Genomic DNA, 9,065 nt, shown 5'->3' on the forward strand with positions numbered 1-9,065 from the left:
TGTGAGAAGAACACCCGTGGTCACCAGGAGCAGAGGGTAGCCAGGAAGGAACAGGGGCTTCAGTCCTACAGCCACCAGGAACTGAACTCTATCAACAAACCTCAATAAGCTTAGGAATGGATTTTTCTCCAGACAAGAGCCCAGCCTAGTATTGATTTTGGCATTACAATAATTTTGAGTAGAGAACAAAATTAAGCCCACTCAAACTTCTGACCTATAGAACTATGAGCTAATAAAAGAAAGTTGTTTTAGGTAGCTCAGTAGCAATTTGTTACATGCAGCAGCAGAAAATCAGTATAGCAGCTTTGATAGTCACTACAGTAGTTTTCCTAATAATCTGATTCTTCTTTCTTCTGTAAAGACATTGAAAATTCTGCTCTCCTCCAGGGAAACATCTGAACTGTCTGTGGTTGAGGCAGGCCATTCAACCAATGATTAGTTGAAATAGCATGTGTAACTCCTGGGATAGTGAATTTAATGAATTTTGCCAGACCCTGTCTGGCTCCCATCTTTATGCCACAGGGATCTTGGAAGGTTATGATAAAATGAAGCTTCCATTAACCTGGATCCTTACTTGCTGCAATGAGCAGAGATCACTGCTGACTAGACACGTAGTAAGAACAAGAAATACATTTTTGTTGTGATAAACTTTTGAAGTGTTGGTGTTTTTAGTTACTTCAGCATAACCTGGTCTACTCTATCTAATAGGGAAGTTGAAAACATCAATAAATATGGGTTGGGAGGTGGACAACAGATTTTAAAGAAAGAAAGTGAATGACATTGATGAGAACACCAAATGAAGTGATGGAGTCTGCCATGTAAGATCTGAGGAGAGAATGTGCGAGGCACAGAGAACAGTAAGTGCTAAAGCCTAAGAAGTGGGCTTTGCAGGTAGGAAAAACACCAAGGGCAGTTTGTCTAGAGTACAAGAATCACGAATCTAGGCAGGGAAAAAGTCTTACAGGCTTTTTCCTGATTTTGGCATTACAATAATTTAGACCATAGTAAGAGATTTGTATTTTATTCAAATTATGTGTGGAACTCCATCCACATAGAGTAAGTTTCAAGCATCAGAAAATATCAATCAAGACAGGGAGGTTGTGCTGTAGTAACAAAAAGAAAATCTCAGTAGGTCAAAACAATATAGACTTTCCTCTTGACTGCACTGTGGCCATCATGGGATGGCTAGGGATTCAGTGTTATCCTGACTCGAACCCCCAGGCTAATGGAGCCACTGCTATTTGGAACATACCACAGTCTCTGCTGCAATGGGTGGATTCTGGAGGGTCTCAAATCAGCAATTAAATGCTTCAACTCAGTTAATGCAAGTATTATTTTTGCTTAGAAATTATTGGCCTGAATAAGCTACATGACCTCACCCACCCACAAGAAGCCTCCCAAGTCAGCCTGACGGCTATTTTGGTTTGGTTTGTGATGCACTAGCACTTTTGAAGGAAAAAAAAAAAATAAGCCAGGTAAATGCAATTCCTGCATTTATCTAGAGGGGCAGAGATTAGTGTGGTCTGTGGGTAACACTAAAGACTACCATCAGAGTGGCTAGATATGATTTATACTTGTAAATACCATCTCAGCTGTTATATGGAGAATGTATTTACAGAAGCGAGAGCCGAAGCAAGAATACAGGTTAAGAGGCTAATTCAGTTGTTCGTGAAAGCCATGCTAGTGGTATTAGCAAAGGCTAGAACCTCAGGCTTGGGTGAGGGCTTGCAGGGAGCAGCACGCCCTCGACAGCTGTCCTGAAGCAGGTTGGTCTGAGGGCTCCGGGTGTACAGTAGGCGGCCTCTCCCCGGAGGTGCCTGGGGTGTGCGAGTGCCGCCTGCATGCATGTGACACCAAGGATGGGACCCCAGGGAAGCCCAGTCAAGGGCTCTTACCCGCTCAAGTTCCTGCTGGGGGCAACAGCGATGAAATCAAGAGCGAGGTCCTGGAGAGCCTGCAGTAAGGCGCAGCTTAGTCCCCTTATGCCTATAGCAACCGGATTGACTTCAAGATGCTCACCACCCTGTGAGTCTGCCTGTGGGTCAAGCAGTAGCTCTGGATTATGTTCTGCACCACCTTCAGGTCCTACTCCAAGGGCTCACAGGGTATCCTCTTGGTGTATGACGACACCATCCCCCCTCACTGACTCTTGTATCAAGGAAATCCACGAGCTTGCACGTGGTCCCGGGATCCAGCCCGGGAACAGGCTGCACCTGGCATTCCAGTGGCAGGTCCAACAGAGCAGGCGTGTGCCTGGGCAGAGAACTGCCGCACCTTATTCAAGGTCCACCCACTGTGCAGCTTCAGCTTCTGCGAGTTTTTCACCAGCTGTCCCATATCCTGCTGAGGCAACATGTCCTGGGGAAGATCTGGAGGCCCAATTGAGTGTTCAGCCTGCAGGACCAATGGTGCTGAGCCATCTTCTCCTGCAACGTCCTGCACCTCATGCACAAGCCCCTGCTGCCTGTCACCTCAAGTTCTTCTCAGTGGAAAACTGTGTTCACGATGCACGGCACTCCTCCTCGCTGGCAGTGGGGCTGGAGACAGTGGCAGCAAGGGCAACTGCCCCAAGAGGGCCAACTCCGTCTGGGCACAGCCATGTCTAGGTGCGCTCTAGGGGGCTCCCGCTTGGGGAACACTCCTGCAGGCTGTTGTACACAGGAAAGACTGGTCACACAGTCCCTCCTGGAAAGCATGAGGACGCACCTAGTAGGCTTGGTGGTCTCAGACAGAACAGCTCCACAGAGGTCTAGGCTGCCTGTGCTGCGGGGAGACCCTGGCAGAGGCAGCCCGGGACCCCACCATGCCCTGGGAAGCAACCAGGAGGTGTTCCATCCTGCCAAGCCTGGCCTCCCAGGGTCAGGCCTGAGGGACATGGGAGGGCATGATAGCTTTTCCTATTTATATAAAAGATGGTTCACCCCTTTTGTACATTTTTAAAGGGCCTCAGCAGGGAAGCCTTGATGCAGCTAAGTGGTGAGCCCACGTCAGCTCTGGGGACAAGGTTGGGACATTTGGAGAGGGAAGGGACTTGAGGCAAAGACAGGAAGGAGTTCTCCTTCATAGCTTGAATCTTTCCTTGTTCACGTATACTTCACCTGGGGCTGTGGGAGCTGTGTAGGGGCCAGTGGGGACACACGGAGCAAGGGAATCCTTCCCAACCTATGCGCAGCAATTACAGACCCCCACCACGGCACCGCCCTTTATGAGCACTGTGGGGGATCATTTTATTGTTGTTTGCTTTGTTTTTAATTGGTATCTTATTTTAAGGTTGAGCAAACACACCGTGTATGATGGATTGGGAAAAAGAAAAGTTTCAAGGATGACTGCTAAGTTTTGGCCTGATCACCTGGGTGAATTAAGCTGTTTATTCAGACAAAGAATATTAATGTTAAGAGTTGGGTTAGAGATGAGTTGAGAATCAAGATGCTTACTTTTTTTTAATGTGTTAATTTTCAGAGCATGTATTTACTGGACTGAAGCCCAGAGGAAATGTTGAAGAGTCATCACATTAGAGATGATTGGTATAGCCACAAAATCAGGGTGAGACCATCTAAGAAGTGAGTTTTATAGAGAAAGTAAGAGAATGAAGGACTAAATCTCCCCATAAAGTGGGTAAAAGGTGTGATTTATTATATATCTTTTTTAATTTTGGAGACTAGCAATGCATTTGTATTTTTATGGGGAATTTGGTGGTGCAGGGAAGATGTAGAGTGACTGCAGGAGAAAATTCCCTGAGAAGGAGAGAAGAATTAGGACACAATGAATGCAAACTCACTTTGAAAAGTATAATGTGCTAATTCAGGGAATTCTATTAACAAGAGTAAACTATGCCCTCTAGAAAGAAAAACACAGTTCTGACTTTATATTGTCAGTGATAAACTCTGAGAAAAAAAAACATATAAGTGCATTTAAGAATAACATCAAACAACCCACAACTTTCTATAGCTGTTGCATAGCATCAACATGACATAATTTAGATTGGGAGGTCCAGCTAATTTAGTGAGCCTAAAATCACACCCAAGAATGCCAACTTCATTGCAAATGTCCTTGTAAGATTCTCCTGCCTGGTTCAAATTAAAAACTCTCCCAAGATTTCCTTCAGTTACAAAACAAAGAAATATGCTCTAATCAACATGCATAATTATGCATATTACAGTGTTGAGATGATCAGCTTGTCTCTTGGAAAATTATGGTAACCACATTCTAATAGTGTTCTCCTAGGGTTTTAACACAGCCCAACTCCTGGGCTATTCTCTCCTCCCACATTTCAACAATTCTATAGAAATCACCATGCCCCCTGGCCCCCACTTTTTCACTCCCTACCCTAATCCTCTATGATATCACTTTTCCCTAGTGAAAATGTTATTATTCCAGTGTCAGTAATGCCTATTGTATCAGTCTGGTAAGGCTTCCAAAACAAAATACTGCAGACTAGGTGACTCAAACAACAGAAATTTATTTTCTCACAGTTCTGGAGACTGGAAGTCCAAGAAAAATGTCAGCAGGGTTGGTTTCTCTTGAAGCCTCTTTCCAGCCTCCTTCTCTGTGTCGCACATGGCTTTTCCTCCAGGCAGGTGCAACCAGGGTGTCTCCTTTTTTTTATAAAGAGGCCACTAGTACCGAATTAGCCCCCACCCCCCACCCTTTATGAGCTTATTTAACTCTACCTCTTTAAAGACCCCATTCCCAACTATAGTCACATTTGGGGTTAAGCTTTTAACATGTGAATTTTAGGGGCACATAATTTATTCCACAACAACTATCTTTCTAATAAATTTGATGGCAATTCTGGCTTTAATTTGAATAGCAGATTTATTTCATACTTTCCACAACTCCCTCCTTTCAAAATTCTTTTTAATCCCCCTTGGCCTCCATGACACTACTCTCTCTTGAATCTGCTTATTTCAGTGCCTATTTCTACTTGTTTTCCATCGGAATTTCTCTTCCCACACCTTCCCCTAATTGTTGTTAATTTCTAGGCTTAGTCCTGAGCCCTCTTCTTGTCACTTAAATGATTTCACTAAGGGGTATTAATTATGCCACAGCTCAAACATGATCTTCTTACTTCTGATACACACTTTTATAACTCTAGACCAGACCATCTCTTAAGCCTCAGAATCAGGTGCATTTACTTTCTATTGAACATTCTAGAATCTGCTGAACATCTCTGACTAGGATGGACACATGAAGTCAAAGAAGAGTAGTCACTCTATACACATGTGTTGAGTTCTTTCAGTTCAGCCATTCATGCATTCAAAAATGTTTATTGATCACCTATTAAATAGCAGGCACTATTTTAGGTACTTGGAATACATCAGTGAACAGAAGAGACCAAGACCCTTATCCTCAAGGAGCTCCCATCATAGCAGATGACAGGCAATGGTCAATTAACACACGAGGCTAATTATATAGTATGATGGAAGGTGTTAATGGCTAAGATTAAAGGAAATCTAAGAGCAAGGTAAGGGGGTTGAGGGACAGGTCAAGTGGGAAGGTTGAGGATTAAATTAGATGTTCAAGGGAACCCCATTGGGAAAGGGATGTTTGAACAAAGGTTGAAAGAGAATAAATACAATCATACCCCAGGCATCTCAAATATAATAAAAAATCTCCAACATACCTCCTTCTTAGAATTCTCAATATGATTTCCATTCATCCTTCTACTAAGGTGAAGAAATTTATCTGCCAAACTATGACACACTGGAGAATAAAAGGATGAACTACAGACATTAATCAGCACAGTCCCAGACAAATGTGCGTGTTTGGATGTGATGGGTGGGTGACTAGCTGGCAACCCAGACAGAAATCTGCCAGTCATCCTTGCTTCCTGCCATCCTCTCACCCTACTCTTCCCCTCACCTTCTCCCTGTGGATCATCTGGTCCTTGTGATATTACCTCCAGTATATATCTTTTCCATTTCTACTACTACTGTCTTAATTCAGGACCTCTGACTTGGATAGACACATGAGCTCAGAAATATTCCCTCTGTGTCTCTGTGCTGCCTCAAATCCCTTCCCTATATTTTAGACAAAATCTTAAATACTCTAATCTAATCCAGACACTCTCATTTAAAGTATTCTTCGGTAGAAAGAGGCGAGTGAAGGGCTTGAGTGAACACATACAGAAGCTGACAAGAGCAGACGCCCTGCTGGTCACAGGCAACCTCCTCTGTCACCCATCACTTATTTGTTTTCCATCCAAATTTCTCTTCCCACTTACTCGTGATGTGGAGGCCAGCCCCGCCTGTGAGTTTTGCTGCTATCTAGCTCCATTGAATGCCTTCCCTGGAAGGTAGGAACTCAGGGGAATCAGCCAGTTTATCTTGAACATCCACAGTTTCTGCAATTTCAAGTCTAAAACTCAGTGCCTCACAAAGATTAAATGCCCATTATTGTCCTTAAGATGTGGGAAATTAAAAATATATCAGATCTCTCTATATTTCCTATTTCAGCCCAAATGAATCCAATTAGGTTTCACTGCAAACTATAAAATACTCTAGGCTTATTTCCTCTTTAAATTGATTATAAATGTTGATGCTCTTAAGTATAAGTGCAAATTAATCTAGGGAATTCCATGAAATTTTATTTCTTAATTAAGCAATTTAAACTAAATTACTTAACTAAAATGACTGCTCTGGCTCCTAAGATTGTTCAAGGTCGGACAAATGTAATCAAATGTAACAGTGATTTTTCACTTGGCATAAACCTTTTCGTCAAACTCATTTCACTGCTTTTGACTTGATGGAGAGGAGAGGTTGCACTCTTGAGCAAGTTGAACTTGAGACTGGGAGCTAGACTATAGGAGGCAAGCCTGGGTGATGACACTCAGACCAATTGGAGGAGCTTTTGAAAACAGAAATTTGGTTTCCATTAAACCAAGAAAGGGACTGGAGGGTTAAATTGTCCAGAAATTAAACTTTCTACTGATATACAGTATCATCTGGCAGTGTTCCAGTGAGCTCAATCCATTTGGTCATCCAGATGGACTAGTCCTGGCAGCATCTCAGTCTCATGCACAAAGCACTTCAGCCTGGGGAAGAGAAAAATCCCCGAACAATAATATAAATAGAGAAGGCTCCAGCATTGTGACTAAACAATGGAAAAGACCCCTGGTCTTACAAATGAGGTTTCCACAGCATTGTGCATTTCACACATTCCAACTTTTTCATTTTTTAATAGCTTATTTATCATGGGTAAAGGATATGATTACTTATCAGAGTATCCATGCTTTTGGCAGAAAACCTTTAATGCTCAGTCACTCTCCTGGAGGAAAGGAGGCAATTTCTAGTCTCTTTCAGAGAAAACATACTAGGCAATACCAACAAAGAACATTGATAAGAATCTAAGCTGGAAAAGATAATTTAAAAATGCAAACTTTTATATTGTCAACTATCAATGGGACTCAGGCTAAAAGGATGGACTCACCAAGAGATTATATTTTCTTATTTAGGAAGACTTACTCTTTTCTCACTTTCTAATACCATGAATCCAATTCAGGTCCTCCATTAGCTTGAATGAGAATTACTTTCTGTCAATCAAACTATGCATCTGAGTTGACGTCCATTGATCATCCTTCAGCTGGACTGCCATGGCTCCTCAATAATCATGATCCATTTCCTACTCCTTAAGTCAAATGCTCAGATGAGGGCATGATATCCCCTGAGAAGTTTAAGCATGTTTCCTCCTTCTTTGCCCAGAGTTTGCTGAAAGAGAAACACGGAGATAGAAATGCATTCTAACCAGCCATCCCAATTTAAGTCTTTCATAATTATGGCCACCTGAAATTACTCTGAATATATGTTTTAACTCACTAATCAATAGGATATTAGGGGGTGGGTTGGAGAGTATGAAGTACATGAAATATGTTAACATCTTTGACTTCCTGAACTTTTTTACCAAACACATTCCATTTTTGTCTCAAGGTATATAGCTTCAGCCAAAAAATATGGTCCTTTCATCTCTCTCTCTTTCCTTCTTTTCCTTCCTTCTAGCAAAGACTGACTTGTCTTCCATTCTATGCCAAGTACCACATGGGTGGATTTGTGTGAACAATTAATAAAGAAAGGCATTTTTGGTGAATTATGAGCTTTACACACAAACTACCTACATTTCCATTGCTAATCTTGAAGTTTCCTCCATTATTTTCATCTTGATAAGATACCAAATTCCAGATCAAATTTCACAAAATAAAAGCTCTTACATGGATTATTTTCCAAATTAAAAATTTTGTGTGTGTGTGTGTGTGTGTTTGGGACATAGATAGATGATCTGGTTTGTTAGGAAGTTTAGATTCCTAAACCCACTTTTCATTCAGAAATATTGGGAATTTTCCTTATTTCAAATGAAGACTAATACAATTTTCTATCTTTTTATACCAGCTGCCTTTTCAGAATTAATCAATTCACTGATGGTTTTCTGTTACTTCTGGACCTAGTTCTTTGCCAGCATGGGCTTAAGTGTCTGGTAAGATCCTCAGTAAGTGTGGCACACTGAAGTCTTTTTGAAAGGTCATTACCTTAAGTATGCTTTCCACCATGGCATTTGCCTTATATGTTTCTTATGTTGCTTTCTTTTATTGTTTCTGTGAAACAAATCCAGAGTACTAAGGCTGAAATTCTTCAGATTCAGGCCTTGGCAAACATCCCTTAGCAGATACTTTCAGCAACATGAAGGAGCTTGCTGCCTTCAAGCCTTCAGCACATTTTCCAGATGGCTGTAGTTTGATATTATCTGTTATCTTATACTTTCGTTTCTCAAAAGCTTTGTGTTGTTTTTTATCCTTTTGCTGGCCAAAGCAAGAGCCCATTTACAAAATAAATTTGAGGTATAACTTACATGTAATTCAGTGCACCCACTATATAGTTCAGTGTCTTTGACAAATATATACTCTTGTGTAACCACCCCACAACAATCAAGATAGAGAATATTTTCATCACCCCAAGAAGCTCCCCATATCTCTTAAGGTCAGTCCCCTACCCACGTCACTTCCTGACTTCAGAGTCCCATTGATGTGCTCTCTATCACTATATGTTGGTTTGGCTACAAAACTACAGTTCTAGAAT

The 9,065-nt window shown here is 41.7% G+C and overlaps 1 pseudogene; it reads left to right on the forward strand.

Moving 5' to 3' along the window:
• The first annotated feature begins 1,859 nt into the window (after nt 1-1,859).
• On the forward strand, nt 1,860-2,940 carry LOC118972842 (ras-related protein Rab-40C pseudogene; annotated as a pseudogene).
• Nucleotides 2,941-9,065: the final 6,125 nt, after the last annotated feature.

The sequence above is a fragment of the Manis javanica genome, chromosome 7, assembly GCF_040802235.1.
Source record: "Manis javanica isolate MJ-LG chromosome 7, MJ_LKY, whole genome shotgun sequence".
Lineage (NCBI taxonomy): Eukaryota > Metazoa > Chordata > Mammalia > Pholidota > Manidae > Manis > Manis javanica.